Source organism: Dermacentor silvarum, chromosome 7 (assembly GCF_013339745.2).
Source record: "Dermacentor silvarum isolate Dsil-2018 chromosome 7, BIME_Dsil_1.4, whole genome shotgun sequence".
Classification (NCBI taxonomy): domain Eukaryota; kingdom Metazoa; phylum Arthropoda; class Arachnida; order Ixodida; family Ixodidae; genus Dermacentor; species Dermacentor silvarum.
Window position 1 is genome coordinate 60,186,303 of NC_051160.1, and position 22,150 is coordinate 60,208,452.

The 22,150-nt window shown below is 50.5% G+C and overlaps 58 non-coding genes across 58 annotated transcripts; all 58 read left to right on the forward strand.

Moving 5' to 3' along the window:
- The first annotated feature begins 154 nt into the window (after positions 1 to 154).
- On the forward strand, positions 155 to 226 carry Trnae-cuc (transfer RNA glutamic acid (anticodon CUC)). The gene has a single exon. It is a non-coding gene; the product is annotated as a tRNA-Glu (tRNA).
- An 11-nt stretch (positions 227 to 237) lies between these two features.
- Trnaq-uug (transfer RNA glutamine (anticodon UUG)) lies at positions 238 to 309 on the forward strand. Its single transcript has one exon. It is a non-coding gene; the product is annotated as a tRNA-Gln (tRNA).
- A 93-nt stretch (positions 310 to 402) lies between these two features.
- Positions 403 to 474, forward strand: Trnae-cuc (transfer RNA glutamic acid (anticodon CUC)). The gene has a single exon. It is a non-coding gene; the product is annotated as a tRNA-Glu (tRNA).
- Positions 475 to 485: 11 nt separating this feature from the next.
- Trnaq-uug (transfer RNA glutamine (anticodon UUG)) lies at positions 486 to 557 on the forward strand. Its single transcript has one exon. It is a non-coding gene; the product is annotated as a tRNA-Gln (tRNA).
- A 92-nt stretch (positions 558 to 649) lies between these two features.
- On the forward strand, positions 650 to 721 carry Trnae-cuc (transfer RNA glutamic acid (anticodon CUC)). The gene has a single exon. It is a non-coding gene; the product is annotated as a tRNA-Glu (tRNA).
- A 12-nt stretch (positions 722 to 733) lies between these two features.
- On the forward strand, positions 734 to 805 carry Trnaq-uug (transfer RNA glutamine (anticodon UUG)). The gene has a single exon. It is a non-coding gene; the product is annotated as a tRNA-Gln (tRNA).
- Positions 806 to 898: 93 nt separating this feature from the next.
- Trnae-cuc (transfer RNA glutamic acid (anticodon CUC)) lies at positions 899 to 970 on the forward strand. Its single transcript has one exon. It is a non-coding gene; the product is annotated as a tRNA-Glu (tRNA).
- An 11-nt stretch (positions 971 to 981) lies between these two features.
- Trnaq-uug (transfer RNA glutamine (anticodon UUG)) lies at positions 982 to 1,052 on the forward strand. The gene has a single exon. It is a non-coding gene; the product is annotated as a tRNA-Gln (tRNA).
- A 93-nt stretch (positions 1,053 to 1,145) lies between these two features.
- On the forward strand, positions 1,146 to 1,217 carry Trnae-cuc (transfer RNA glutamic acid (anticodon CUC)). The gene has a single exon. It is a non-coding gene; the product is annotated as a tRNA-Glu (tRNA).
- Positions 1,218 to 1,227: 10 nt separating this feature from the next.
- Positions 1,228 to 1,299, forward strand: Trnaq-uug (transfer RNA glutamine (anticodon UUG)). Its single transcript has one exon. It is a non-coding gene; the product is annotated as a tRNA-Gln (tRNA).
- A 176-nt stretch (positions 1,300 to 1,475) lies between these two features.
- Trnaq-uug (transfer RNA glutamine (anticodon UUG)) lies at positions 1,476 to 1,547 on the forward strand. Its single transcript has one exon. It is a non-coding gene; the product is annotated as a tRNA-Gln (tRNA).
- Positions 1,548 to 1,640: 93 nt separating this feature from the next.
- On the forward strand, positions 1,641 to 1,712 carry Trnae-cuc (transfer RNA glutamic acid (anticodon CUC)). Its single transcript has one exon. It is a non-coding gene; the product is annotated as a tRNA-Glu (tRNA).
- An 11-nt stretch (positions 1,713 to 1,723) lies between these two features.
- Trnaq-uug (transfer RNA glutamine (anticodon UUG)) lies at positions 1,724 to 1,795 on the forward strand. Its single transcript has one exon. It is a non-coding gene; the product is annotated as a tRNA-Gln (tRNA).
- A 93-nt stretch (positions 1,796 to 1,888) lies between these two features.
- On the forward strand, positions 1,889 to 1,960 carry Trnae-cuc (transfer RNA glutamic acid (anticodon CUC)). Its single transcript has one exon. It is a non-coding gene; the product is annotated as a tRNA-Glu (tRNA).
- Positions 1,961 to 1,971: 11 nt separating this feature from the next.
- Positions 1,972 to 2,042, forward strand: Trnaq-uug (transfer RNA glutamine (anticodon UUG)). The gene has a single exon. It is a non-coding gene; the product is annotated as a tRNA-Gln (tRNA).
- Positions 2,043 to 2,135: 93 nt separating this feature from the next.
- Positions 2,136 to 2,207, forward strand: Trnae-cuc (transfer RNA glutamic acid (anticodon CUC)). The gene has a single exon. It is a non-coding gene; the product is annotated as a tRNA-Glu (tRNA).
- An 11-nt stretch (positions 2,208 to 2,218) lies between these two features.
- On the forward strand, positions 2,219 to 2,290 carry Trnaq-uug (transfer RNA glutamine (anticodon UUG)). The gene has a single exon. It is a non-coding gene; the product is annotated as a tRNA-Gln (tRNA).
- Positions 2,291 to 2,383: 93 nt separating this feature from the next.
- On the forward strand, positions 2,384 to 2,455 carry Trnae-cuc (transfer RNA glutamic acid (anticodon CUC)). The gene has a single exon. It is a non-coding gene; the product is annotated as a tRNA-Glu (tRNA).
- Positions 2,456 to 2,466: 11 nt separating this feature from the next.
- Positions 2,467 to 2,538, forward strand: Trnaq-uug (transfer RNA glutamine (anticodon UUG)). The gene has a single exon. It is a non-coding gene; the product is annotated as a tRNA-Gln (tRNA).
- Positions 2,539 to 2,631: 93 nt separating this feature from the next.
- Trnae-cuc (transfer RNA glutamic acid (anticodon CUC)) lies at positions 2,632 to 2,703 on the forward strand. Its single transcript has one exon. It is a non-coding gene; the product is annotated as a tRNA-Glu (tRNA).
- An 11-nt stretch (positions 2,704 to 2,714) lies between these two features.
- On the forward strand, positions 2,715 to 2,786 carry Trnaq-uug (transfer RNA glutamine (anticodon UUG)). The gene has a single exon. It is a non-coding gene; the product is annotated as a tRNA-Gln (tRNA).
- Positions 2,787 to 2,879: 93 nt separating this feature from the next.
- Trnae-cuc (transfer RNA glutamic acid (anticodon CUC)) lies at positions 2,880 to 2,951 on the forward strand. Its single transcript has one exon. It is a non-coding gene; the product is annotated as a tRNA-Glu (tRNA).
- An 11-nt stretch (positions 2,952 to 2,962) lies between these two features.
- On the forward strand, positions 2,963 to 3,034 carry Trnaq-uug (transfer RNA glutamine (anticodon UUG)). Its single transcript has one exon. It is a non-coding gene; the product is annotated as a tRNA-Gln (tRNA).
- A 93-nt stretch (positions 3,035 to 3,127) lies between these two features.
- On the forward strand, positions 3,128 to 3,199 carry Trnae-cuc (transfer RNA glutamic acid (anticodon CUC)). Its single transcript has one exon. It is a non-coding gene; the product is annotated as a tRNA-Glu (tRNA).
- Positions 3,200 to 3,210: 11 nt separating this feature from the next.
- Positions 3,211 to 3,282, forward strand: Trnaq-uug (transfer RNA glutamine (anticodon UUG)). Its single transcript has one exon. It is a non-coding gene; the product is annotated as a tRNA-Gln (tRNA).
- Positions 3,283 to 3,375: 93 nt separating this feature from the next.
- Trnae-cuc (transfer RNA glutamic acid (anticodon CUC)) lies at positions 3,376 to 3,447 on the forward strand. Its single transcript has one exon. It is a non-coding gene; the product is annotated as a tRNA-Glu (tRNA).
- An 11-nt stretch (positions 3,448 to 3,458) lies between these two features.
- On the forward strand, positions 3,459 to 3,529 carry Trnaq-uug (transfer RNA glutamine (anticodon UUG)). The gene has a single exon. It is a non-coding gene; the product is annotated as a tRNA-Gln (tRNA).
- A 93-nt stretch (positions 3,530 to 3,622) lies between these two features.
- Positions 3,623 to 3,694, forward strand: Trnae-cuc (transfer RNA glutamic acid (anticodon CUC)). Its single transcript has one exon. It is a non-coding gene; the product is annotated as a tRNA-Glu (tRNA).
- Positions 3,695 to 3,705: 11 nt separating this feature from the next.
- Positions 3,706 to 3,777, forward strand: Trnaq-uug (transfer RNA glutamine (anticodon UUG)). Its single transcript has one exon. It is a non-coding gene; the product is annotated as a tRNA-Gln (tRNA).
- A 93-nt stretch (positions 3,778 to 3,870) lies between these two features.
- On the forward strand, positions 3,871 to 3,942 carry Trnae-cuc (transfer RNA glutamic acid (anticodon CUC)). The gene has a single exon. It is a non-coding gene; the product is annotated as a tRNA-Glu (tRNA).
- An 11-nt stretch (positions 3,943 to 3,953) lies between these two features.
- Trnaq-uug (transfer RNA glutamine (anticodon UUG)) lies at positions 3,954 to 4,025 on the forward strand. Its single transcript has one exon. It is a non-coding gene; the product is annotated as a tRNA-Gln (tRNA).
- A 93-nt stretch (positions 4,026 to 4,118) lies between these two features.
- Trnae-cuc (transfer RNA glutamic acid (anticodon CUC)) lies at positions 4,119 to 4,190 on the forward strand. The gene has a single exon. It is a non-coding gene; the product is annotated as a tRNA-Glu (tRNA).
- Positions 4,191 to 4,450: 260 nt separating this feature from the next.
- Trnaq-uug (transfer RNA glutamine (anticodon UUG)) lies at positions 4,451 to 4,522 on the forward strand. The gene has a single exon. It is a non-coding gene; the product is annotated as a tRNA-Gln (tRNA).
- Positions 4,523 to 4,615: 93 nt separating this feature from the next.
- On the forward strand, positions 4,616 to 4,687 carry Trnae-cuc (transfer RNA glutamic acid (anticodon CUC)). The gene has a single exon. It is a non-coding gene; the product is annotated as a tRNA-Glu (tRNA).
- Positions 4,688 to 4,697: 10 nt separating this feature from the next.
- Positions 4,698 to 4,769, forward strand: Trnaq-uug (transfer RNA glutamine (anticodon UUG)). Its single transcript has one exon. It is a non-coding gene; the product is annotated as a tRNA-Gln (tRNA).
- Positions 4,770 to 4,862: 93 nt separating this feature from the next.
- Positions 4,863 to 4,934, forward strand: Trnae-cuc (transfer RNA glutamic acid (anticodon CUC)). Its single transcript has one exon. It is a non-coding gene; the product is annotated as a tRNA-Glu (tRNA).
- Positions 4,935 to 4,945: 11 nt separating this feature from the next.
- On the forward strand, positions 4,946 to 5,017 carry Trnaq-uug (transfer RNA glutamine (anticodon UUG)). The gene has a single exon. It is a non-coding gene; the product is annotated as a tRNA-Gln (tRNA).
- A 93-nt stretch (positions 5,018 to 5,110) lies between these two features.
- Positions 5,111 to 5,182, forward strand: Trnae-cuc (transfer RNA glutamic acid (anticodon CUC)). Its single transcript has one exon. It is a non-coding gene; the product is annotated as a tRNA-Glu (tRNA).
- Positions 5,183 to 5,193: 11 nt separating this feature from the next.
- On the forward strand, positions 5,194 to 5,265 carry Trnaq-uug (transfer RNA glutamine (anticodon UUG)). Its single transcript has one exon. It is a non-coding gene; the product is annotated as a tRNA-Gln (tRNA).
- A 93-nt stretch (positions 5,266 to 5,358) lies between these two features.
- Trnae-cuc (transfer RNA glutamic acid (anticodon CUC)) lies at positions 5,359 to 5,430 on the forward strand. The gene has a single exon. It is a non-coding gene; the product is annotated as a tRNA-Glu (tRNA).
- An 11-nt stretch (positions 5,431 to 5,441) lies between these two features.
- On the forward strand, positions 5,442 to 5,513 carry Trnaq-uug (transfer RNA glutamine (anticodon UUG)). Its single transcript has one exon. It is a non-coding gene; the product is annotated as a tRNA-Gln (tRNA).
- Positions 5,514 to 5,606: 93 nt separating this feature from the next.
- Positions 5,607 to 5,678, forward strand: Trnae-cuc (transfer RNA glutamic acid (anticodon CUC)). The gene has a single exon. It is a non-coding gene; the product is annotated as a tRNA-Glu (tRNA).
- Positions 5,679 to 5,689: 11 nt separating this feature from the next.
- On the forward strand, positions 5,690 to 5,761 carry Trnaq-uug (transfer RNA glutamine (anticodon UUG)). Its single transcript has one exon. It is a non-coding gene; the product is annotated as a tRNA-Gln (tRNA).
- Positions 5,762 to 5,937: 176 nt separating this feature from the next.
- On the forward strand, positions 5,938 to 6,009 carry Trnaq-uug (transfer RNA glutamine (anticodon UUG)). Its single transcript has one exon. It is a non-coding gene; the product is annotated as a tRNA-Gln (tRNA).
- Positions 6,010 to 6,102: 93 nt separating this feature from the next.
- Positions 6,103 to 6,174, forward strand: Trnae-cuc (transfer RNA glutamic acid (anticodon CUC)). Its single transcript has one exon. It is a non-coding gene; the product is annotated as a tRNA-Glu (tRNA).
- Positions 6,175 to 6,185: 11 nt separating this feature from the next.
- On the forward strand, positions 6,186 to 6,257 carry Trnaq-uug (transfer RNA glutamine (anticodon UUG)). Its single transcript has one exon. It is a non-coding gene; the product is annotated as a tRNA-Gln (tRNA).
- Positions 6,258 to 6,350: 93 nt separating this feature from the next.
- Trnae-cuc (transfer RNA glutamic acid (anticodon CUC)) lies at positions 6,351 to 6,422 on the forward strand. The gene has a single exon. It is a non-coding gene; the product is annotated as a tRNA-Glu (tRNA).
- An 11-nt stretch (positions 6,423 to 6,433) lies between these two features.
- On the forward strand, positions 6,434 to 6,505 carry Trnaq-uug (transfer RNA glutamine (anticodon UUG)). Its single transcript has one exon. It is a non-coding gene; the product is annotated as a tRNA-Gln (tRNA).
- A 92-nt stretch (positions 6,506 to 6,597) lies between these two features.
- Positions 6,598 to 6,669, forward strand: Trnae-cuc (transfer RNA glutamic acid (anticodon CUC)). The gene has a single exon. It is a non-coding gene; the product is annotated as a tRNA-Glu (tRNA).
- Positions 6,670 to 6,680: 11 nt separating this feature from the next.
- On the forward strand, positions 6,681 to 6,752 carry Trnaq-uug (transfer RNA glutamine (anticodon UUG)). Its single transcript has one exon. It is a non-coding gene; the product is annotated as a tRNA-Gln (tRNA).
- A 93-nt stretch (positions 6,753 to 6,845) lies between these two features.
- On the forward strand, positions 6,846 to 6,917 carry Trnae-cuc (transfer RNA glutamic acid (anticodon CUC)). The gene has a single exon. It is a non-coding gene; the product is annotated as a tRNA-Glu (tRNA).
- Positions 6,918 to 6,928: 11 nt separating this feature from the next.
- Trnaq-uug (transfer RNA glutamine (anticodon UUG)) lies at positions 6,929 to 7,000 on the forward strand. The gene has a single exon. It is a non-coding gene; the product is annotated as a tRNA-Gln (tRNA).
- Positions 7,001 to 12,060: 5,060 nt separating this feature from the next.
- Trnae-cuc (transfer RNA glutamic acid (anticodon CUC)) lies at positions 12,061 to 12,132 on the forward strand. Its single transcript has one exon. It is a non-coding gene; the product is annotated as a tRNA-Glu (tRNA).
- Positions 12,133 to 12,143: 11 nt separating this feature from the next.
- On the forward strand, positions 12,144 to 12,215 carry Trnaq-uug (transfer RNA glutamine (anticodon UUG)). Its single transcript has one exon. It is a non-coding gene; the product is annotated as a tRNA-Gln (tRNA).
- A 93-nt stretch (positions 12,216 to 12,308) lies between these two features.
- On the forward strand, positions 12,309 to 12,380 carry Trnae-cuc (transfer RNA glutamic acid (anticodon CUC)). The gene has a single exon. It is a non-coding gene; the product is annotated as a tRNA-Glu (tRNA).
- An 11-nt stretch (positions 12,381 to 12,391) lies between these two features.
- Trnaq-uug (transfer RNA glutamine (anticodon UUG)) lies at positions 12,392 to 12,463 on the forward strand. Its single transcript has one exon. It is a non-coding gene; the product is annotated as a tRNA-Gln (tRNA).
- Positions 12,464 to 12,556: 93 nt separating this feature from the next.
- Trnae-cuc (transfer RNA glutamic acid (anticodon CUC)) lies at positions 12,557 to 12,628 on the forward strand. The gene has a single exon. It is a non-coding gene; the product is annotated as a tRNA-Glu (tRNA).
- Positions 12,629 to 12,639: 11 nt separating this feature from the next.
- Trnaq-uug (transfer RNA glutamine (anticodon UUG)) lies at positions 12,640 to 12,711 on the forward strand. The gene has a single exon. It is a non-coding gene; the product is annotated as a tRNA-Gln (tRNA).
- The last annotated feature ends 9,439 nt before the right edge of the window (positions 12,712 to 22,150 follow it).

Sequence of the window (22,150 nt, forward strand, 5' to 3'; positions counted from 1 at the left end):
TGTAATGGTCAGCACTTTGGACTTTGAATCCAGCGATCCGAGTTCAAATCTCGGTGAGACCTCTGCCTCCTTTTATTGCTCTGGATTATAGATTATCAGCAATTACAGAGCATTCGCATAGACGGAATCAACCTAGCGGCACGGGTTCCTTCGTTCCGGCGTGGTCTAGTGGCTAGGATACCTGGCTCTCACCCAGGAGGCCCGGGTTCGATTCCCGGCGTCGGAATGTTTGGTTTGGGTCTCATGGTGTAATGGTCAGCACTTTAGACTTTGAATCCAGCGATCCGAGTTCAAATCTCGGTGAGACCTCTGCCTCCTTTTTATTGCTCTGGATTATAGATTATCAGCAATTACAGAGCATTCGCATAGACGGAATCAACCCAGCGGCACGGGTTCTTTCGTTCCGGCGTGGTCTAGTGGCTAGGATACCTGGCTCTCACCCAGGAGGCCCGGGTTCGATTCCCGGCGTCGGAATGTTTGGTTTGGGTCTCATGGTGTAATGGTCAGCACTTTGGACTTTGAATCCAGCGATCCGAGTTCGAATCTCGGTGAGACCTCTGCCTCCTTTTATTGCTCTGGATTATAGATTATCAGCAATTACAGAGCATTCGCATAGACGGAATCAACCTAGCGGCACGGGTTCCTTCGTTCCGGCGTGGTCTAGTGGCTAGGATACCTGGCTCTCACCCAGGAGGCCCGGGTTCGATTCCCGGCGTCGGAATGCTTAGTTTTGGGTCTCATGGTGTAATGGTTAGCACTTTGGACTTTGAATCCAGCGATCCGAGTTCAAATCTCGGTGAGACCTCTCCCTCCTTTTTATTGCCCTGGATTATAGATTATCAGCATTTACAGAGCATTCGCATAGACGGAATCAACCTAGCGGCACGGGTTTCTTCGTTCCGGCGTGGTCTAGTGGCTAGGATACCTGGCTCTCACCCAGGAGGCCCGGGTTCGATTCCCGGCGTCGGAATGTTTGGTTTGGGTCTCATGGTGTAATGGTCAGCACTTGGACTTTGAATCCAGCGATCCGAGTTCAAATCTCGGTGAGACCTCTCCCTCCTTTTTATTGCTCTGGATTATAGATTATCAGCAATTACAGAGCATTCGCATAGACGGAATCAACCTAGCGGCACGGGTTCTATCGTTCCGGCGTGGTCTAGTGGCTAGGATACCTGGCTCTCACCCAGGAGGCCCGGGTTCGATTCCCGGCGTCGGAATGCTTAGTTGGGTCTCATGGTGTAATGGTCAGCACTTTGGACTTTGAATCCAGCGATCCGAGTTCAAATCTCGGTGAGACCTCTCCCTCCTTTTTATTGCTCCGTATTATAGATTATCAGCAATTACAGAGCATTCGCATAGACGGAATCAACCTAGCGGCACGGGTTCCTTCGTTCCGGCGTGGTCTAGTGGCTAGGATACCTGGCTCTCACCCAGGAGGCCCGGGTTCGATTACCGGCGTCGGAATGTTTGGTTTGGGTCTCATGGTGTAATGGTCAGCACTTTGGACTTTGAATCCAGCGATCCGAGTTCAAATCTCGGTGAGACCTCTCCCTCCTTTTTATTGCTCTGGATTATAGATTATCAGCAATTACAGAGCATTCGCATAGACGGAAGCAACCTTGCGGCTCGGGTTCCTTCGTTCCGGCGTGGTCTAGTGGCTAGGATACCTGGCTCTCACCCAGGAGGCCCGGGTTCGATTCCCGGCGTCTGAATGTTTGGTTTGGGTCTCATGGTGTAATGGTCAGCACTTTGGACTTTGAATCCAGCGATCCGAGTTCAAATCTCGGTGAGACCTCTCCCTCCTTTTTATTGCTCTGTATTATAGATTATCAGCAATTACAGAGCATTCGCATAGACGGAATCAACCTAGCGGCACGGGTTCCTTCGTTCCGGCGTGGTCTAGTGGCTAGGATACCTGGCTCTCACCCAGGAGGCCCGGGTTCGATTCCCGGCGTCGGAATGCTTAGTTTGGGTCTCATGGTGTAATGGTCAGCACTTTGGACTTTGAATCCAGCGATCCGAGTTCAATCTCGGTGAGACCTCTCCCTCCTTTTTATTGCTCTGTATTATAGATTATCAGCAATTACAGAGCATTCGCATAGACGGAATCAACCTAGCGGCACGGGTTCCTTCGTTCCGGCGTGGTCTAGTGGCTAGGATACCTGGCTCTCACCCAGGAGGCCCGGGTTCGATTCCCGGCGTCGGAATGTTTGGTTTGGGTCTCATGGTGTAATGGTCAGCACTTTGGACTTTGAATCCAGCGATCCGAGTTCAAATCTCGGTGAGACCTCTCCCTCCTTTTTATTGCTCTGTATTATAGATTATCAGCAATTACAGAGCATTCGCATAGACGGAATCAACCTAGCGGCACGGGTTCCTTCGTTCCGGCGTGGTCTAGTGGCTAGGATACCTGGCTCTCACCCAGGAGGCCCGGGTTCGATTCCCGGCGTCGGAATGCTTAGTTTGGGTCTCATGGTGTAATGGTCAGCACTTTGGACTTTGAATCCAGCGATCCGAGTTCAAATCTCGGTGAGACCTCTCCCTCCTTTTTATTGCTCTGGATTATAGATTATCAGCAATTACAGAGCATTCGCATAGACGGAATCAACCTAGCGGCACGGGTTCTATCGTTCCGGCGTGGTCTAGTGGCTAGGATACCTGGCTCTCACCCAGGAGGCCCGGGTTCGATTCCCGGCGTCGGAATGCTTAGTTTGGGTCTCATGGTGTAATGGTCAGCACTTTGGACTTTGAATCCAGCGATCCGAGTTCAAATCTCGGTGAGACCTCTCCCTCCTTTTTATTGCTCTGGATTATAGATTATCAGCAATTACAGAGCATTCGCATAGACGGAATCAACCTTGCGGCACGGGTTCCTTCGTTCCGGCGTGGTCTAGTGGCTAGGATACCTGGCTCTCACCCAGGAGGCCCGGGTTCGATTCCCGGCGTCGGAATGTTTAGTTTGGGTCTCATGGTGTAATGGTCAGCACTTTGGACTTTGAATCCAGCGATCCGAGTTCAAATCTCGGTGAGACCTCTCCCTCCTTTTTATTGCTCTGGATTATAGATTATCAGGAATTACAGAGCATTCGCATAGACGGAAGCAACCTTGCGGCACGGGTTCCTTCGTTCCGGCGTGGTCTAGTGGCTAGGATACCTGGCTCTCACCCAGGAGGCCCGGGTTCGATTCCCGGCGTAGGAATGTTTAGTTTGGGTCTCATGGTGTAATGGTCAGCACTTTGGACTTTGAATCCAGCGATCCGAGTTCAAATCTCGGTGAGACCTCTGCCTCCTTTTTATTGCTCTGGATTATAGATTATCAGCAATTACAGAGCATTCGCATAGACGGAATCAACCTAGCGGCACGGGTTCCTTCGTTCCGGCGTGGTCTAGTGGCTAGGATACCTGGCTCTCACCCAGGAGGCCCGGGTTCGATTCCCGGCGTCGGAATGCTTAGTTTGGGTCTCATGGTGTAATGGTAGCACTTTGGACTTTGAATCCAGCGATCCGAGTTCAAATCTCGGTGAGACCTCTCCCTCCTTTTTATTGCTCTGGATTATAGATTATCAGCAATTACAGAGCATTCGCATAGACGGAATCAACCTTGCGGCACGGGTGTCTTCGTTCCGGCGTGGTCTAGTGGCTAGGATACCTGGCTCTCACCCAGGAGGCCCGGGTTCGATTCCCGGCGTCGGAATGTTTGGTTTGGGTCTCATGGTGTAATGGTCAGCACTTTGGACTTTGAATCCAGCGATCCGAGTTCAAATCTCGGTGAGACCTCTCCCTCCTTTTTATTGCTCTGGATTATAGATTATCAGCAATTACAGAGCATTCGCATAGACGGAATCAACCTAGCGGCACGGGTTCTATCGTTCCGGCGTGGTCTAGTGGCTAGGATATCTGGCTCTCACCCAGGAGGCCCGGGTTCGATTCCCGGCGTCGGAATGCTTAGTTTGGGTCTCATGGTGTAATGGTCAGCACTTTGGACTTTGAATCCAGCGATCCGAGTTCAAATCTCGGTGAGACCTCTCCCTCCTTTTTATTGCTCTGTATTATAGATTATCAGCAATTACAGAGCATTCGCATAGACGGAATCAACCTAGCGGCACGGGTTCCTTCGTTCCGGCGTGGTCTAGTGGCTAGGATACCTGGCTCTCACCCAGGAGGCCCGGGTTCGATTACCGGCGTCGGAATGTTTGGTTTGGGTCTCACGGTGTAATGGTCAGCACTTTGGACTTTGAATACAGCGATCCGAGTTCAAATCTCGGTGAGACCTCTCCCTCCTTTTTATTGCTCTGGATTATAGATTATCAGCAATTACAGAGCATTCGCATAGACGGAAGCAACCTTGCGGCTCGGGTTCCTTCGTTCCGGCGTGGTCTAGTGGCCTAGGATACCTGGCTCTCACCCAGGAGGCCCGGGTTCGATTCCCGGCGTCTGAATGTTTGGTTTGGGTCTCATGGTGTAATGGTCAGCACTTTGGACTTTGAATCCAGCAATCCGAGTTCAAATCTCGGTGAGACCTCTCCCTCCTTTTTATTGCTCTGTATTATAGATTATCAGCAATTACAGAGCATTCGCATAGACGGAATCAACCTAGCGGCACGGGTTCCTTCGTTCCGGCGTGGTCTAGTGGCTAGGATACCTGGCTCTCACCCAGGAGGCCCGGGTTCGATTCCCGGCGTCGGAATGTTAGTTTGGGTCTCATGGTGTAATGGTTAGCACTTTGGACTTTGAATCCAGCGATCCGAGTTCAAATCTCGGTGAGACCTCTCCCTCCTTTTTATTGCTCTGTATTATAGATTATCAGCAATTACAGAGCATTCGCATAGACGGAATCAACCTAGCGGCACGGGTTCCTTCGTTCCGGCGTGGTCTAGTGGCTAGGATACCTGGCTCTCACCCAGGAGGCCCGGGTTCGATTCCCGGCGTCGGAATGTTTGGTTTGGGTCTCATGGTGTAATGGTCAGCACTTTGGACTTTGAATCCAGCGATCCGAGTTCAAATCTCGGTGAGACCTCTCCCTCCTTTTTATTGCTCTGTATTATAGATTATCAGCAATTACAGAGCATTCGCATAGACGGAATCAACCTAGCGGCACGGGTTCCTTCGTTCCGGCGTGGTCTAGTGGCTAGGATACCTGGCTCTCACCCAGGAGGCCCGGGTTCGATTCCCGGCGTCGGAATGCTTAGTTTGGGTCTCATGGTGTAATGGTCAGCACTTTGGACTTTGAATCCAGCGATCCGAGTTCAAATCTCGGTGAGACCTCTCCCTCCTTTTTATTGCTCTGGATTATAGATTATCAGCAATTACAGAGCATTCGCATAGACGGAATCAACCTAGCGGCACGGGTTCTATCGTTCCGGCGTGGTCTAGTGGCTAGGATACCTGGCTCTCACCCAGGAGGCCCGGGTTCGATTCCCGGCGTCGGAATGCTTAGTTTGGGTCTCATGGTGTAATGGTCAGCACTTTGGACTTTGAATCCAGCGATCCGAGTTCAAATCTCGGTGAGACCTCTCCCTCCTTTTTATTGCTCTGTATTATAGATTATCAGCAATTACAGAGCATTCGCATAGACGGAATCAACCTAGCGGCACGGGTTCCTTCGTTCCGGCGTGGTCTAGTGGCTAGGATACCTGGCTCTCACCCAGGAGGCCCGGGTTCGATTCCCGGCGTCGGAATGTTTGGTTTGGGTCTGATGGTGTAATGGTCAACACTTTGGACTTTGAATCCAGCGATCCGAGTTCAAATCTCGGTGAGACCTCTCCCTCCTTTTTATTGCTCTGGATTATAGATTATCAGCAATTACAGAGCATTCGCATAGACGGAAGCAACCTTGCGGCTCGGGTTCCTTCGTTCCGGCGTGGTCTAGTGGCTAGGATACTTGACTCTCACCCAGGAGGCCCGGGTTCGATTCCCGGCGTCGGAATGTTTGGTTTGGGTCTCATGGTGTAATGGTCAGCACTTTGGACTTTGAATCCAGCGATCCGAGTTCAAGTCTCGGTGAGACCTCTCCCTCATTTTTATTGCTCTGTATTATAGATTATCAGCAATTACAGAGCATTCGCATAGACGGAATCAACCTAGCGGCACGGGTTCCTTCGTTCCGGCGTGGTCTAGTGGCTAGGATACCTGGCTCTCACCCAGGAGGCCCGGGTTCGATTCCCGGCGTCGGAATGCTTAGTTTGGGTCTCATGGTGTAATGGTCAGCACTTTGGACTTTGAATCCAGCGATCCGAGTTCAAGTCTCGGTGAGACCTCTCCCTCCTTTTTATTGCTCTGTATTATAGATTATCAGCAATTACAGAGCATTCGCATAGACGGAATCAACCTAGCGGCACGGGTTCCTTCGTTCCGGCGTGGTCTAGTGGCTAGGATACCTGGCTCTCACCCAGGAGGCCCGGGTTCGATTCCCGGCGTCGGAATGTTTGGTTTGGGTCTCATGGTGTAATGGTCAGCACTTTGGACTTTGAATCCAGCGATCCGAGTTCAAATCTCGGTGAGACCTCTCCCTCCTTTTTATTGCTCTGTATTATAGATTATCAGCAATTACAGAGCATTCCATAGACGGAATCAACCTAGCGGCACGGGTTCCTTCGTTCCGGCGTGGTCTAGTGGCTAGGATACCTGGCTCTCACCCAGGAGGCCCGGGTTCGATTCCCGGCGTCGGAATGTTTGGTTTGGGTCTCATGGTGTAATGGTCAGCACTTTGGACTTTGAATCCAGCGATCCGAGTTCAAATCTCGGTGAGACCTCTCCCTCCTTTTTATTGCTCTGTATTATAGATTATCAGCAATTACAGAGCATTCGCATAGACGGAATCAACCTAGCGGCACGGGTTCCTTCGTTCCGGCGTGGTCTAGTGGCTAGGATACCTGGCTCTCACCCAGGAGGCCCGGGTTCGATTCCCGGCGTCGGAATGTTTGGTTTGGGTCTCATGGTGTAATGGTCAGCACTTTGGACTTTGAATCCAGCGATCCGAGTTCAAATCTCGGTGAGACCTCTCTCTCCTTTTTATTGCTCTGGATTATAGATTATCAGGAATTACAGAGCATTCGCATAGACGGAAGCAACCTTGCGGCACGGGTTCCTTCGTTCCGGCGTGGTCTAGTGGTAGTCTGCTTCCGGCCACCGAGCGTGACGGACGTATGATGACGGGCTCCGTAGGAGCGGCTTCAGCGGCCCAGAGCGGCCGCGGTAACAGGAGTGTCGTTGCGGACAACGAGTACCAAGTTGTTTTGCCGAGTTTGCCAACAGGGCGTTTTGTTGTGAACACAGTTTTTTTACATTGTGACATCAGGGCCCGCCCATACCGGGTGGAAGATTTCCGCGATGCGCTCGCCCCGTTATCGCTCCTGCCGGAAGTGGTGGCTCTCGGGGCCTACCGTATGAGCCATGTTTGGGCCGTGACCTTCAAGGACGACGAAGCCGTGAAGAAGATAGTCAGCGTTGGTGAGCTGCAGGTCAAAAAGGGCCGATGCCTCGTCATTGACCCCGCCAACCAGGATGTGCGCTTGAAAGTGCATTGGCTGCTGCACACCGTTCCCGACGAGGACGTGCGTCTTGCCTTCGCGCCGTTTGGAAAGGTCACGGACGTCGCCCGCGACCGCTGGCGGGTGCATGGCGTGGCTGATAAGAACTCGACTACAAGACTGATTACGCTGAAGTTGAAGCCGGGCGTAATGATGGACGACCTGCCACACCAGGTGAGCGTCTCCGGCGAGCTGGCTCTCGTGGTTGTGCCGGGCAGGGCCCCTCTCTGCCTACGCTGCCGCGGAACGGGCCATATTCGTCGCGACTGCCGCATACCGCGGTGTGGTGCGTGCCGACGCTTCGGTCATGAAGAGAGTCAGTGCGAGCGGACGTACGCTAGCGTGACCGGACCCGTGAGCAACGACGACAACTCTGCCCTACTTATGGACGAGGCGGACATGGAAGACACATCGTCCACGGCTAAGGAAGCAGCTGGCGACGTGGCAGAGTCGGAGGCACGACCTCAGAAACAGGAGCAACATGTCGATGAAGCCGTCGACACTGAACAGCAAGAGCAAGTGGAGGGCACTGCAGCCATGCCGAACCGTGAGGAAGAGAGCCCACCTGACCCGGGAGCGGCCTCCACCCCCCCTGAACATGAAGACATGGACACCCATACCGGGCTTGCCAACTTGCAGGCGGGGAAACGTCCGCGCGACCAGACCAATAGTCTGGCTACGACGCAGGACAGCAGCGGCGGAGACGAGCCACCGCCCAAAACGCCAGGTATGAGGAGACCAACCTTGAAGCTGCGGCCGAACATTACGGCCGATTAACGGCAGGCGGATAAACCGCCTCCGTAGTTCTGTACTGTGTTTTGCTTGAGGCGGGTTGGGGGGTTGGTGAGTGTAATGGCCGTCACCCTGAGCGCTATTCTCTTGGATATGTGTCAGGAACGAGGGCCCGAGTTGCATGTGAGTGTTGCTTTCGAGAGGCCGGGTTGTGTTCCCTTTTGTGGCATTCGACGCGGTTATCGGCACGTCATTATGAATGCTCGTCCTTGCGTAACTGTGATGGGCACCATTCTACCGTGTAGTCATGGCAGCTAATATCGAAGGAGCGCTACGTGTAGCCACGTTAAATGTACGAGGGCTGGGTGCAAGAAGGCGGCAATGTCAGCTAAGCCGGCTACTCTTAGATAATGACTTGCATCTTGTGGGAATCCAAGAAACGAAAATAGAGAGCCAAGAACTAACCGACAGAATGGTGTCCAATTTTCGTGCGCACTTTGACGTGTGTGTTTCTCACGCTGTTGGTGGATGAGGTGGTTGCGCTGTATTCATTCGAAGAAACTTTGGCATTTGTGTGCAGTCAGTGTTTCCGTGTGAAAGTGGGCGCCCTTTTAGTGGCTGATTTTTGTTTTTGCGATAAGGATTTCCGTGTCATTTGTGTCTACGCACCGAATATTAAAACAGACCGGCGATCCTTCTTTGAGCGTCTTGAAGAGTACGTAAAATGTGACAAGGTGGTAATACTGCTGGGCGATTTTAACTGTGTATGCGCTGCTGACGACCGCGCAAAATTTTCACACGTACGCGATAAGAGTGCTGAATTGCTAAATGCAGTGGTGCACGATTACGACTTGGAAGATATCGGTAGTGTCTTCGCCAGTGGTACTCACCCGCAGTTTACTCACTTCCAGCGTGATAGCCACGCTCGGCTAGATAGATTATATGTGTCAGCCGAATTGGTGCCCTTGTGTAGTGAATATGATGTGCAACCCATTGCATATAGCGATCACTGCTTGGTAACTGCCACCTTTGGGAAAAGACAGATCAAACACACCTTTAACTGGGACCTCTGGAAATTGAACGCGCAGTTGCTGGATGGCGATGCTTTCGTTGATGCTGTTGCGAAGGAACTAGAAAGCCTGATTTCAGTCGAATTAGCAAGCTTCGCCATTAAATGGGAAGAATTTAAACAGAAAGTAAAAACAATGGCTATTGAAAGAAGCAGTGTTCTTCGGCATAACCTGAAACAGGCAGAAACGAACCTTTGCCAGCAACTGCAATTTTTCATCAGCATGGAAAGTGTCCAGCCTGGTGTGTATGTTAACGAAATAAAGGAAGTGAAAGCCGAACTCGAAAGGATAGACTCTGAGAAATACAAAGCCGCCGTTGTGCGATCAAGGTCTGAGAAGCTGTGGGCGGGAGAAGCGCCAACAAAACGAGCTCTCTCAGACGAGAAAAGGTACACATGTCGGAAGGAAATCCGCCAGCTAGCTAAAGGCAATGGCATCACGTCCGACAAAAACGACATCAAACAAGGGATCGTCGATCACTTCAAAGCTTTCTTAGGTCAACCACGCGAACCTAAAGATGGCTACCAGACGGAATTTCTTTCATTGATGCCAAAGCTCGATGAAGAAGTTAAGGCACGGCTAGAACATCCCATTACCCTGAGTGAGATAGAGTGCGCAATAGACGAGTTGGCGCCCGGTAAAGCACCTGGGCCTGATGGCTTAGGGGCTACTTTCTATAAAACGTTTAAGTCAGCGCTGGCTCATGTCCTCCATCTAGTTATCAGCGAAGCGTATGACCGAAAAAGATTGCCCTTGTCTTTCACAACCTCGCATATCGTGCTAATCCCGAAGAGTGATGACGAAAAGAAACGTTTGTTGCCAGGCTCATATCGCCCGATAACTCTAGCCAACGTTGACTATAAAATATTCACGAAAGTTTTAGCGAAACGACTGCAAAGTGTCATCAAAACATTGGTAGGGCCTCACCAGACTTGTGGCATTAAAGGCCGCAGTATTACAACAAATGTACACGTGGTTCGAAGTGTGCTAGGGTGTTGCGACGCGATTGGCGATTACGTCGCGATGATGCAGATAGATTTGGCGAAAGCCTTCGACCTCGTCTCGCACAAGGCTCTACTATGCATACTCGAACATACGAACGTTGGCAGTGTCATAACGGAAGGCGTAACGATGGCGTACAAAGACTGCTCAACGCGAATCATTGTTAATGGGGAGCTCACCGATAGCTTTCGTGTGCTCTCGTCGGTGCGTCCAGGATGCCTGCTTTCGCCCCTTCTGTTTGCTGCTTATCTCGAGCCACTCTGTTTGGCCATTAAAAACAACGACCGCATAGCAGGCTATCGACTACAGGCAGCACACGTTAAAATATTGGCGTATGCAGACGACATCGCGATTCTCTGTACAAATAAAGCCAGCATTAAATAGGCAACTACTGTAGTCGAAAAATTTTGCGATTGAGCTGGAGCCCAGATAAATTGGGATAAAAGTTATGGCTTCTGGCATGGGAGTTGGGAAGACACGCCGGAGACCTTTTCTCGATTGAATTGGTCAAAGTTGCCTACACAGTACCTGGGGGTGCCTCTCGGAAGTTACCGTGAGGCCGAACCGTATTGGCTCGACCAAGCTTCGAGAGCAAAGGAAAAGGCTGACGGTTGGAGAGGAAAGCAATTGTCAATGTTTTCTAGAGCCACTGTTTGCAACCTCTTTTTAGTTTCTAAGATATGGTATGTTATGAATGTGTTGTGTGCTGCGCGGGTAAGCGTACAAAAAATTCACCGCATTTTCGCTACTTTCATTTGGGCCTCTACCTGGGAGAGGACGAGTCGAACAAACTTGTTTCTCCCGGTCAAGAAAGGTGGGCTTGGTCTGGTTCACTTGTTTTTGCGACAAATTGTGTCACGCTTTGTGTTTCTGCGGGATCAAAATGATCTCTTTCTTCGAACAATAGTACAAGTACGGCTGGGCAGACTTCTTCCGGGATTCGTTGTTTCGTCGGCTCAGAACATGCCGGGAACTGTGAAAGGATACCTGCGTGAAGTGGTGATGTCATATAGGATGTTAAATGTGCGTTTCTCACAGCAGTATCTGTCCACCGTTACAAAGAAAAAATTGTACAGAGATCTTGTGGACACGATGCTACCTGTACCTTTGTACCGTTCGCCACACCGTGGAGGTCCCGGACAGGACGTTTTAAAAAGAGTCAAGAAAATGCCAGTACGGCCACCAACTAAGTCTTTCGTTTTCAAATTACATACAAACACACTTCCCGTTAAGACCTGGCTTCATAGCAAGGGTATTTTCATCCCCTGGAACATCGACTGCTTTTTATGTAAAAAACCAGAAACAATAGAGCATGTTTTCCTAGAATGCTGGGACCCGATCTTTCACTGGGACGTTCTGCAGAGAACGCTGAAGCAGTTACCCCTGGACCCGTATGGGATACGCTTTTTGCCAATAGATACCTCAGAGCAAGTACCGTACGACCTCATTATGGTCCTGGGCCTCCACGCTATGTGGAAAACTCGCATGCAATTTGAACAGGCAGACTTGCTTGCAATACCGGTGCGAGAACAGTTCATTGAGAGTGTTGTTTACGTGAGAGACGCTTACAAATCACTGCCTGATCCGCCACAATGGATGTATGTACTCGATGAACTGGTGTCACTGAAAAGATTTTAGTGCTGTGTTGGCCAAAGTGTGGCTGGCACGTTTTATCATTTGTAACATTTGATTTTGTAAGTCGGTGACGGCAATAAAGAAAAAAAAAAACCGGCGTGGTCTAGTGGCTAGGATACCTGGCTCTCACCCAGGAGGCCCGGGTTCGATTCCCGGCGTTGGAATGTTTGGTTTGGGTCTCATGGTGTAATGGTCAGCACTTTGGACTTTGAATCCAGCGATCCGAGTTCAAATCTCGGTGTGACCTCTCCCTTCTTTTTATTGCTCTGGATTATAGATTATCAGCAATTACAGAGCATTCGCATAGACGGAATCAACCTAGCGGCTCGGGTTCCTTCGTTCCGGCGTGGTCTAGTGGCTAGGATACCTGGCTCTCACCCAGAAGGCCCGGGTTCGATTCCCGGCGTCGGAATGTTTAGTTTGGGTCTCATGGTGTAATGGCTAGCACTTTGGACTTTGAATCCAGCGATCCGAGTTCAAATCTCGGTGTGACCTCTCCCTTCTTTTTATTGCTCTGTATTATAGATTATCAGCAATTACAGAGCATTCGCATAGACGGAATCAACCTAGCGGCTCGGGTTCCTTCGTTCCAGCGTGGTCTAGTGGCTAGGATACCTGGCTCTCACCCAGGAGGCCCGGGTTCGATTCCCGGCGTCGGAATGTTTAGTTTGGGTCTCATGGTGTAATGGTTAGCACTTTGGACTTTGAATCCAGCGATCCGAGTTCAAATCTCGGTGAGACCTCTCCCTCTTTTTTATTGCTCTGGATTATAGATTATCTGCAATTGCAGAGCATTCGCATAGACGGAATCAACCTTGCGGCACGGGTTTCTTCGTTCCGACATGGTCTAGGGGATTCCACTTCCGGCCATCACAGCGAACGGTCGCGGAATGTCTTGCTCCTCAGGAGCGGTTACAGCGGCCCTCGGCCGCGGTTCCCGGTCAACGGAAAAACCTTCCCCGGACTACCAGATGGTTCTACCACAACTGCCTTCAGGTGCAAGTGTTTTGAACACTGTTTTTATTCATGGCGAAGTGAAAGCTCTGGCTTGCCGTGTTGAGCATTTCAGGGATGCGCTTTCGCGACTCATGCTGCTGCCGGAAGTGGTGGCCCTCGGGGCTTATCAGATGAATCATGTGTGGGCCGTAACTTTTGCGAACGAGGCGGCCAAAAAGAAGATATTGGACGCAGAAGGATTCCTTGTCAAGGAACACCGTTGCGTGGTCATTGACCCGTGCAACCAGGGTGTCAGGCTCAAGCTCTTCTGGCTGCTGCATGGTGTTCCTGACGAAGACGTCAGAACAGCCTTGGCACCGTTCGGAAGAGTAACTGAAGTGACGAGGGAGAAGTGGAGGGTCCAGGGCTGCAACGACAAAGGAACCACGACACGGTCGGTGGTCCTGAAACTCAAGCCCGGAATGACTGCAGACGACCTACCACACCAACTTCGTGTTGCGGAAGACCTGGCTCTCGTTATTGTCCCGGGCAGAGCACCCCTCTGCCTCCGGTGCCGTGGCACTGGACACATTCGACGAGAATGCCGGGTTCCACGTTGTGGGCTGTGTCGTCGCTTTGGCCACGACGCGACCCAGTGCGTGAGAATGTACGCCAACGTTGCTGGCCCAGGCAGGAGCGAGGACTCGTCTGAGCTTCTCATGGATCAGGAGGACGCCGAAGAGGCCGCCAAAGGAGCAGCTGAAGGGGCGGGAGCTTCGTCTGTAGCGCCAACCGACGCCGCAACGCAGCGACCCCAAGATCGGCGCTCTCGGCTTGACAGCCGAGGAGAATAAAGTTGGGCGGCGCGTGCTAACGGCGCAAGCACGGCACGCGCCAGTCCGTTCTGAAAGCCTGCTGAGCTGGTCCTCTTGGTCGTGCGCTCTGCGGCGACCCCTCGGTTTCTTACATTGGTGACTTCGGACGTGATCCTCAGAGTATCAACAAGGACCGATTCAGCATCGCCTGCTACCGAGCCAGTCCCGCGGCCATGGACCAGCTGGAAGAAGAGTGGCGCCCACCGACGCTCGACGACCCTTGGCGTTTGCAACTGTGGCCCTACCGTCCGCACAGCCCTATCGTGTGGTTCGCGCAGGTAGACGCACAGCTATACGTAAATGGCGTGTCGTCGCAGCTCTGGCGGTACCTACTCCTCAAGCGAGAAATTCCCACCGACGTCTTCTCTCGTCTTGACCTTCCGTCATCAGACCAGAACATGTACGAGGGCCTCAAGACCGCCTTCTTTCAACACTTTGGCGTACCAGTTCCCGATCACTTACGCAGCATGATACAGTTTCCTTCAACGGCTGACGCTTCTGAAGGAATGGCTCAAACTACGTCGTCCTCTTCACCATCGGCGCCGGGTGAACGCTGCGCCACTGCTCGTGAATCTTGCGCCGCACCTACACCACAGGAGCCACTGTGCGGAGACAACAAGACAACTGCGCCTCCCGCGTCTCGTTCGTTCCCCGACGACGAACAACCTCCCGCCACACTGCCCGCACCATCAACTACACAACTGGTGAGCCCGCTAGTCCTCAGCAACGACCACCTTGCATCCACGCCCGAGCATACTAAAGAGTCGGCATGCACTCCACCCCTACCCGAGTTACATGACGTCCCCAGTCCAAGCCGTGGAGATGACTCAGCAGCGAGCCGTGCCTTGACGGCTGTCGAGACGCATATCAGTCCACCTGTTCCGAGTGAAATCCTGCCGCAGCACTGCGGTGAGACTGTTCCGCCAGCTATCACGTGCACTGCACTTCCCAGCTACGCCAGCGTCTTTCCCGTGGAGCCCTTGTCGCCTGCCCCCTCTCGCTGCACACGTTCAGTGTCTCGGCTTCAACGCCCGAACGACACTGCTTTGACGTTTGGCCACAAGGATGCCTCCTCGGCTTGCGGTGCTCGGCGTCGGAGAATTCGCACCCAGCGCGGCCGGCAGCCTCGTTGCTTCGCCGATTTTCGTCGCTGCGTCTACCCGATTTTACGCAGGTGCCAGACCGGACGCTGCTACCGCGCACTTCGAAAGCACCCGCCCTCAACACCGAACCTATGTTCACGGGTCCGACTGACATTCACATGTTGGCACCACGCTAACTTCGATAGAGCAAACCGGGTCCCGTCGTTGCGGGCTTGTCACCACGGTCCCAGCATCAGCGGGGGCCGGATTCGATGTTGCTGCCGGCGCCGACGCACCCCACCACCGTCTTCACCGCTTGACCAGCCCAAACTTGGACGATGTCATCGTGGCTGCCGCGTTCCCCGCACCCTTCTGCGATCGACCGTCCATGCAGACCGACCAGGCAACATCTGCACCTGCAGCTTGGAACACGAATGGCGTCGCGCCTGCGCCCTCCGCGATGCAGGGATCATCAGGTCAATGTTCCTCAAGCTGCCGCCACCAAAACCTCGTCCACTGCTGCACTCCCAGGCCAGGCCACCGTAGTGAATCGCGCACATTTCGCCGTTCCGTCTGGGCGGGGGGCCCTGTAGCGCCAACCGACGCCGCAACGCAGCGACCCCAAGATCGGCGCTCTCGGCTTGACAGCCGAGGAGAATAAAGTTGGGCGGCGCGTGCTAACGGCGCAAGCACGGCACGCGCCAGTCCGTTCTGAAAGCCTGCTGAGCTGGTCCTCTTGGTCGTGCGCTCTGCGGCGACCCCTCGGTTTCTTACACGTCTGCACCACTGGTTACGAAGACCGCAAAGGTGAACCTGAAGGGGAACTTGAAGGGGATAGATGAAGGCAATGGTGCCGGATTCTGCGCCTCCTCCGGCGAAGGTTCAAGTGACGCAAGCTGGTGCTGAGGCGACGGGCGCGTCTTCAGAAATCACGCGACCTCCGACCAAAGTGGCTGACGAGCCAGTCAGCGTCAGCGACATGGACCTGACTTCCGACGCTAAAGGCGCCGGAAAACGGTTGCGTGACGAGGTTGAGGACCACAGCCGAGACACCGATGGTGTGGATACGGAAGGACCGACACCGAAAACACCGACAGTCCGATGGTCGACGCTGAAGGTCAAGCCCAACGTGCCGCCAGACAGACGGCCGTCACATGCGCCGCCTCCGCCTTAGCGGAGGTAGTGCCACGGAAAGAACTTTCAGCACCCGATCCTTGATCGGGAATGATTCTGTGAGGACGTGGTTTTGCAGACGTCGCCTTCAAGGAAAGGGATATGTTCCCCAAGCATCAGTGTGAGAGCCGCAATATTTCCTCGAAAATTGTGAGTAGGGGCACACATTATATGTAGCTAACGCAATGGCAGACGATATTAACATCACCACTCCGCTTCGTTTGGCGACATTAAACGTTAGAGGGCTGTCACAGAGGCGAAGACAATGTCAGATTAGCCGCATGCTACTAGAAAAAGACATTGATTTGATGGCAGTCCAAGAAACAAAAATTGAATCTGAGGAAAAAACGAATCGAATGGCTGAAATTTTCAGAAAGAAGTACAACGTATGCGTTCGCCACGCAAATGGTTCTTCTGGTGGTTGCCTTCTTTTTATTAGAAACAGTATTGGGATTACAGAGCAGCAAGTTACTTCATGTGAGGGAGGGCGTATGCTTATTTGTGATTTTTCTTTTTCTGGAATGCTTTGGCGGGCGGTGTGTGTATATGCTCCTAATAATGCTCGTGAACGTGAAGAATTTGTTGTTTACCTGAGATCTTTCTTGGTGTGTGACAGGCACGTTCTAGTGTTTGGCGACTTTAATTGTGTGTGCCGGCCGATAGATAGATCGAAAAAGCTGCTCAGTCAAGATAAAAGCGCAACTGTTCTGCATGAAATTTTGTGTGAAGTTGATCTGGAGGATGTTGGAAGTGTTCTTGGTTCTGACAGTGATGTGCAATATACGCATTTTCAAGGAGACTGCCACTCGAGGTTAGACCGCATTTATGTGCCTTTTCATTTAGTTCCGTTCCTTTCTAGCTACAGTGTCGAATGCATCAGTTTCAGTGACCATTGCTTGGTAATGGTTACGATAGGTACAAAAAGCAAAGAGAAAAAATTTAATTGGCACTTATGGAAACTTAATGACAATCTTTTGCAGGATGAATTGTTTCTACAAAGAATAAAAGAGAAATTAGAAAATGTTCTCCTTGAAAATGCGGAAAACGTTGTAGGAAGCTTGGGAACTGTTTAAAACCGAAGCGAAAATAATTGCTTTAGAGGGAGCATGCGTGTTGCGGCACAAACAAAAGCAAGAGGAACGGCAAATGCAGTGCACGTTAGCATACCTGTTGAACATGGAAAGAGGCGCGGCTGGTACATTTATAAACGATATCAAAGAACTTAAAGCGAAACTTGAAGTCGTCGACGAAGAAAGATATCGCGGTGCCGTTTTGAGAGCACGCGCGGAACGAGTATGGTTGGGTGAAACGCCCACCAAGCGAGCGCTCAGTGACGAGAGGAGACACGCGTTGAGCAAGGAGATAAAAGAAATAGTTTATCAAGGGCAGCTTACATACGACAAAGAAATGATAGAACGTGCTTTTGTGGACCACTATAGCACGCTGCTAAGCAAGAGAGCAAGCGATATCTCGGCGTTTAAGAGTGCTAATTTGCCTCTGATGCTGAATTGATGGTGAACTTAAGGAAGCCCTTGAAAGACCTATTTCTGTAGCAGAAATTGAAGAGGCTATCGATGACCTTAGTGCTAGAAAATCGCCTGGACCAGATGGTCTTGGGGCAGCGATATATAAAATTTTCAAGGTTGAAGTAGCACAGGCTCTGTATCGCGTCATAACGAAGTGTTATGAACAAAAATGGACGCCTCCTTCCTTCCGACAGACACATGTGGTACTTATACCTAAAGTTACTGACCCCATAAAGCTTCAATCAGTAGAGGCCTACCGACCAATAAGTTTAACTAACATTGATTATAAAGTATTCATGAAGGTGCTCGCCCAACGCCTTCAGAGTGTAGTGAAATCCCTAGTAGGTACACATCAGACATGCGGTATTAGAGGTAGGACTATTTTCACAAATATACACACAGCGCGAAGCATACTTGAATGCTGCGATTTGATGGAAGATCGTGTAGCTATGCTACAACTGGATTTAGCCAAAGCTTTTGACAGGGTGTCGCACGAGATCCTGTTTCTGCTTCTTGAATACGTGAATGCCGGATCAGTTATGTTGGACGGGGTGAGAATGGTTTATGATGATTGTACCACAAACCTAATTATCAACAACAGACTCAGCATACGAATTCCAGTACTGTCTAGCATAAAACAAGGGTGTCCGATCTCGGCCTCGCTTTTCGCTCTTTATTTAGAACCTATTTGTTTAACGTTACTTCATATAGCCATAGTATTCGCGGATACACGTTTTTTTGGTAGAGAAATAAAAGTGTTAGTCTATGCTGACGACATAGCAGTGTTCTGTCGCGATAAGCAAAGCATTGCAGAAGTAGTGAAGGAAGCCCAATCTTTTTGTAGTGCTTCCGGTAGTGCCATAAGTTGGCCAAAGTGTCTAGGTTTTTGGCACGGGAACTGGCAAGACACGCCAGAATGGTTATGCAGAATGCAGTGGAGTGTGTTACCCGGCACTTATCTTGGGGTTCCGCTCGGCAACTACCGAGAGCCAGTAGAATACTGGACGAATGAGAGGGACAGAATGAAAGAACAAACTAGCAAATGGGGAGGCCACAACTTTTCGATGTTTGCAAGAGCCAAAGTGTGTAATATGTTTTTAGTAGCTAAAGTGTTTTACGTCTTGCAGGTGCTATGCATGAGCCGATCATCAGTTCAAAAAATACACACAGTGTTTGCGGATTTTATTTGGGGTTCAGTATGGGAACGCATGAGCAGATTTAATTTGTTTCACTCTTTGCGCAACGGCGGACTCAGTTTAACCCATTTTTTGTTCAAGCAACTTGTGTCGAGATTTGTTTTCTTTCGTGACCAAAGTGATGGATTTCTGCGCACGGTGATCCAAGTGAGATTACGTGACGCTTTGCCCGATTTTGTTGTATCATCGCAAGCAGTCAAACTGATGGCACTAAAAGGCTATCTGCGTGAAGTTATCACGGCGATTCGTCTTCTAAATGCGAGATTTTCCAGGGAGTACTTGTTTGAAGTGTCACGAAAAATTATATAAGGATCTTGTTGATGTGTTTGTACCTGTGCCAGTGTATCGTTCTATGTACTACTTAGGGCCTGAACGTGATGTTCTAAAAAGAGTAAGGAATATGCCTGTAAGAGCTAACGCAAAATCCTTCTTTTTCAAGAGAGAGAGAGAGAGAAAAAGGGAAAGGATCACTGTACTTACGAAAACAGAACTTGGAGCTGTCTTCAGAGAAATGCTGCCTTGTTACATTCACTCGGAAGGCAATGAGGCCTTACTCTGTAAGTGTCAATGGGCAAACAATTGCAAACGCACGGAAACACCGCTTTTTAGGGGTAATTATCGACCGCGACCTTTCATGGAGCCCGCACGTTTCATACCTAAAGAAGAGGTTAACGACCATAACACACCTCCTTAAATTCCTCGGTGGAAAATCATGGGGCACATCGGTGCGGTCAATACTGCAGCTTTATTGTGCCTTATTCCTCGGTTTCGCAAGATACAGCCTCCCGGTGCTAGGCAACACCTGCAAAACAAACCTGCGTGTACTCCAGGGACTACAAGCTCAAGCCCTAAGGACGTGTCTCGGTCTTCCGAAGTGTGCGTCTACGGCGGCAACGATTGTCATTGCGCGAGACCACCCAATATCAACGTACTTAGCCACTGACGCCCTCAGGGCGCATATTCGGCACGTTGCCCGACTACCTTCCCAGCATCTTGCATCTTTACTTACAGAAAGGCCACACACAACTTTCAGTCGTATAATTGCAGCCAATCATACCTCGTTGCCATCGAACTACATGCCTGCAGCAAGACCATCCTCACCGTTATGGTGCCTGCCCAAACCTGACATACGCCTCACCATCCCAGGAATCACAAAGAAAGCTCACATGCCGTCATCTGCCCTGAAACAGGCCACGTTAGGACTTTTACATGAGGTTCACAGTGCCCGCGTACATGTTTATGTCGATGGCTCAGTTACACCTACAAGTTCAGCTGCCGCAGTGGTGATTCCAGCAAGATCCGTCAAGATGCAGCTAAAGACGTCACATGTCTCATCAACAACAGCTGCTGAACTGGTAGCCCTCCGTGCGGCTCTTCATTTCATTCTGGAGGAACCACCCCATCCATGGTCAATCTTCTGTGACTCCAAGGCAGCCCTACAGAGTTTACTCTCAGTACTGCGCCATGGATCACATGAGCAGCTCGTCGCAGAGATAAGACAAGTACACCATCGCATAATTGATGAAGGGCACAATATAATATATCAGTGGTTGCCTAGTCATTGTGACATACATGGCAATGATCGAGCGGACGCAGCGGCCCGATCTGCTCATGACGGTGTCAACTGCGTTGCCATTCCTCTTTCGAGAGCCGACGCAGCGAAAAAACATTCCGCGCTTGCGCGTGAACTAACATTGATGCAATGGAATTCCTCCGATTTCACAAGTGCATGCCTTCATGCCCTGGACCCTAATTTACAGCTTCGTATTCCATTCGACCTTCCACGACGGGACTGCACACTTCTAATCCGTCTATGGCTTGGAGTAGCATTTTCAAATGCGTACTCCTTTCGTATCGGAATGGCCAATAGCCCACTTTGTGAATCCTGCGGGTGCAACGAAACAATCGCACACCTTCTTTGTGAGTGCCCTCGTTTCAACCCGCAGAGAGCAGCTCTCTCAGCGACAATAGATCAACTGGACAAACGCCCAATAACAGAAAAGAACATCCTTGGAAACTGGCCTACACAAACAACGGCGCGAGCCGCCCTGAAGGCACTGCTGCGTTACTTAAAAGACACCGGACTCAGTGACAAATTGTGACTTCTTTTTCAAGCTGCACACTGACACACTGCCGGTTAAGCCATGGCTAAGGAGCAAGGGTTTGTTTATCCCATGGTCCGTCAATTGCCTTATATGCAATAAGGAAGTAACTATTGAACATATTTTTCTAGACTGCCATGATGTCCGCTTTTTTTGGGACATCCTGCAGCGAACTTTAAAAAAGGAGCTCCCGATTAGTTCGTTTGGAATAAAGTTCTAGCCAAGCGCAGAACCTTACGGTGTGCCAGCGGACACGTTAATGTTATTGTGCATGCAAAGCGTGTGGCGAACTTGAATGGCTGTACGCAACGCTGATGTTCATACGAGGTCAGCAAGATACTATTTTGTTGAAAGTGTTGTTTATACACGGGAAGTGTTGAAAATGCAGTCATTCACCAGAATGGCTTCCAGTGTTGGATCGTTTAGCTTCGTTGAAGCCATTTTTACGTGGCACCTCAGTCTTATTAACGACTGGTCTTTTTAAACTCCAATTTATGTGACGTGATGTTTGCATGTACTTTCGAAATTGGTAATAAAGAAAAAGAAAGGTCGCCCGGGCCGGACGGTCTGAGCGTGGCATGGTACAAAGCATTCAAGCATGACCTGTCCTCAGAGTCGAAAGATCAAATCCAAAGTTCAAATACCGCCGGCGGGTGGGCTTCCTCTTCTTGTTCTTTTTTTTTTTAAAGAAGGGTAGGGGAATCTTTAAGGAAAAGTAGGTAGGGAAACTTTGCTTTAAAATGGCCCTTTCGAGCCTCCAGAACGTCGTAGCAAGTCACAATAAATATCAAAATGTTCGTCTCAACAAGAAAAAAAGCATAAATTTGTCGCAAAGTAGGTAACAATAACGGTACGGGCGTAATTAGAACCAATCGAATCGTACTTTAGCCAAAACGCATAATACCCCTGTAAAGGGTGCTCCGCCGTAGATATAGACATGTTGAGACAAAGCCACCGTACAGCATGCTTTTTGGAGAAGAGCGAGTTCGCTCGGACTAAGCAGGTCTCGCGTGAAGCAATTGTATCTGGAAGATGGCTTCAGTGGTGTCAACAGGAAGCGAGAATTAGGCGCAGAGTAGGTAAAATTAACTGTATGGGCGTAATTAGCTCCAATAGGGTCAAAAGTTACCCACATTGCACAATCTCCGGGATTGGGCCATTTTGCCTCTTGGTCAAAAAAAAAAAAAAAAAAGGACCGACTAAGTATCGGCACTTTAGAAGACGTGGCCAACGTAATTGTGGTCGGAACACATGAACGTAGAAGAGAGACAGACGCAGACATAACAGATACT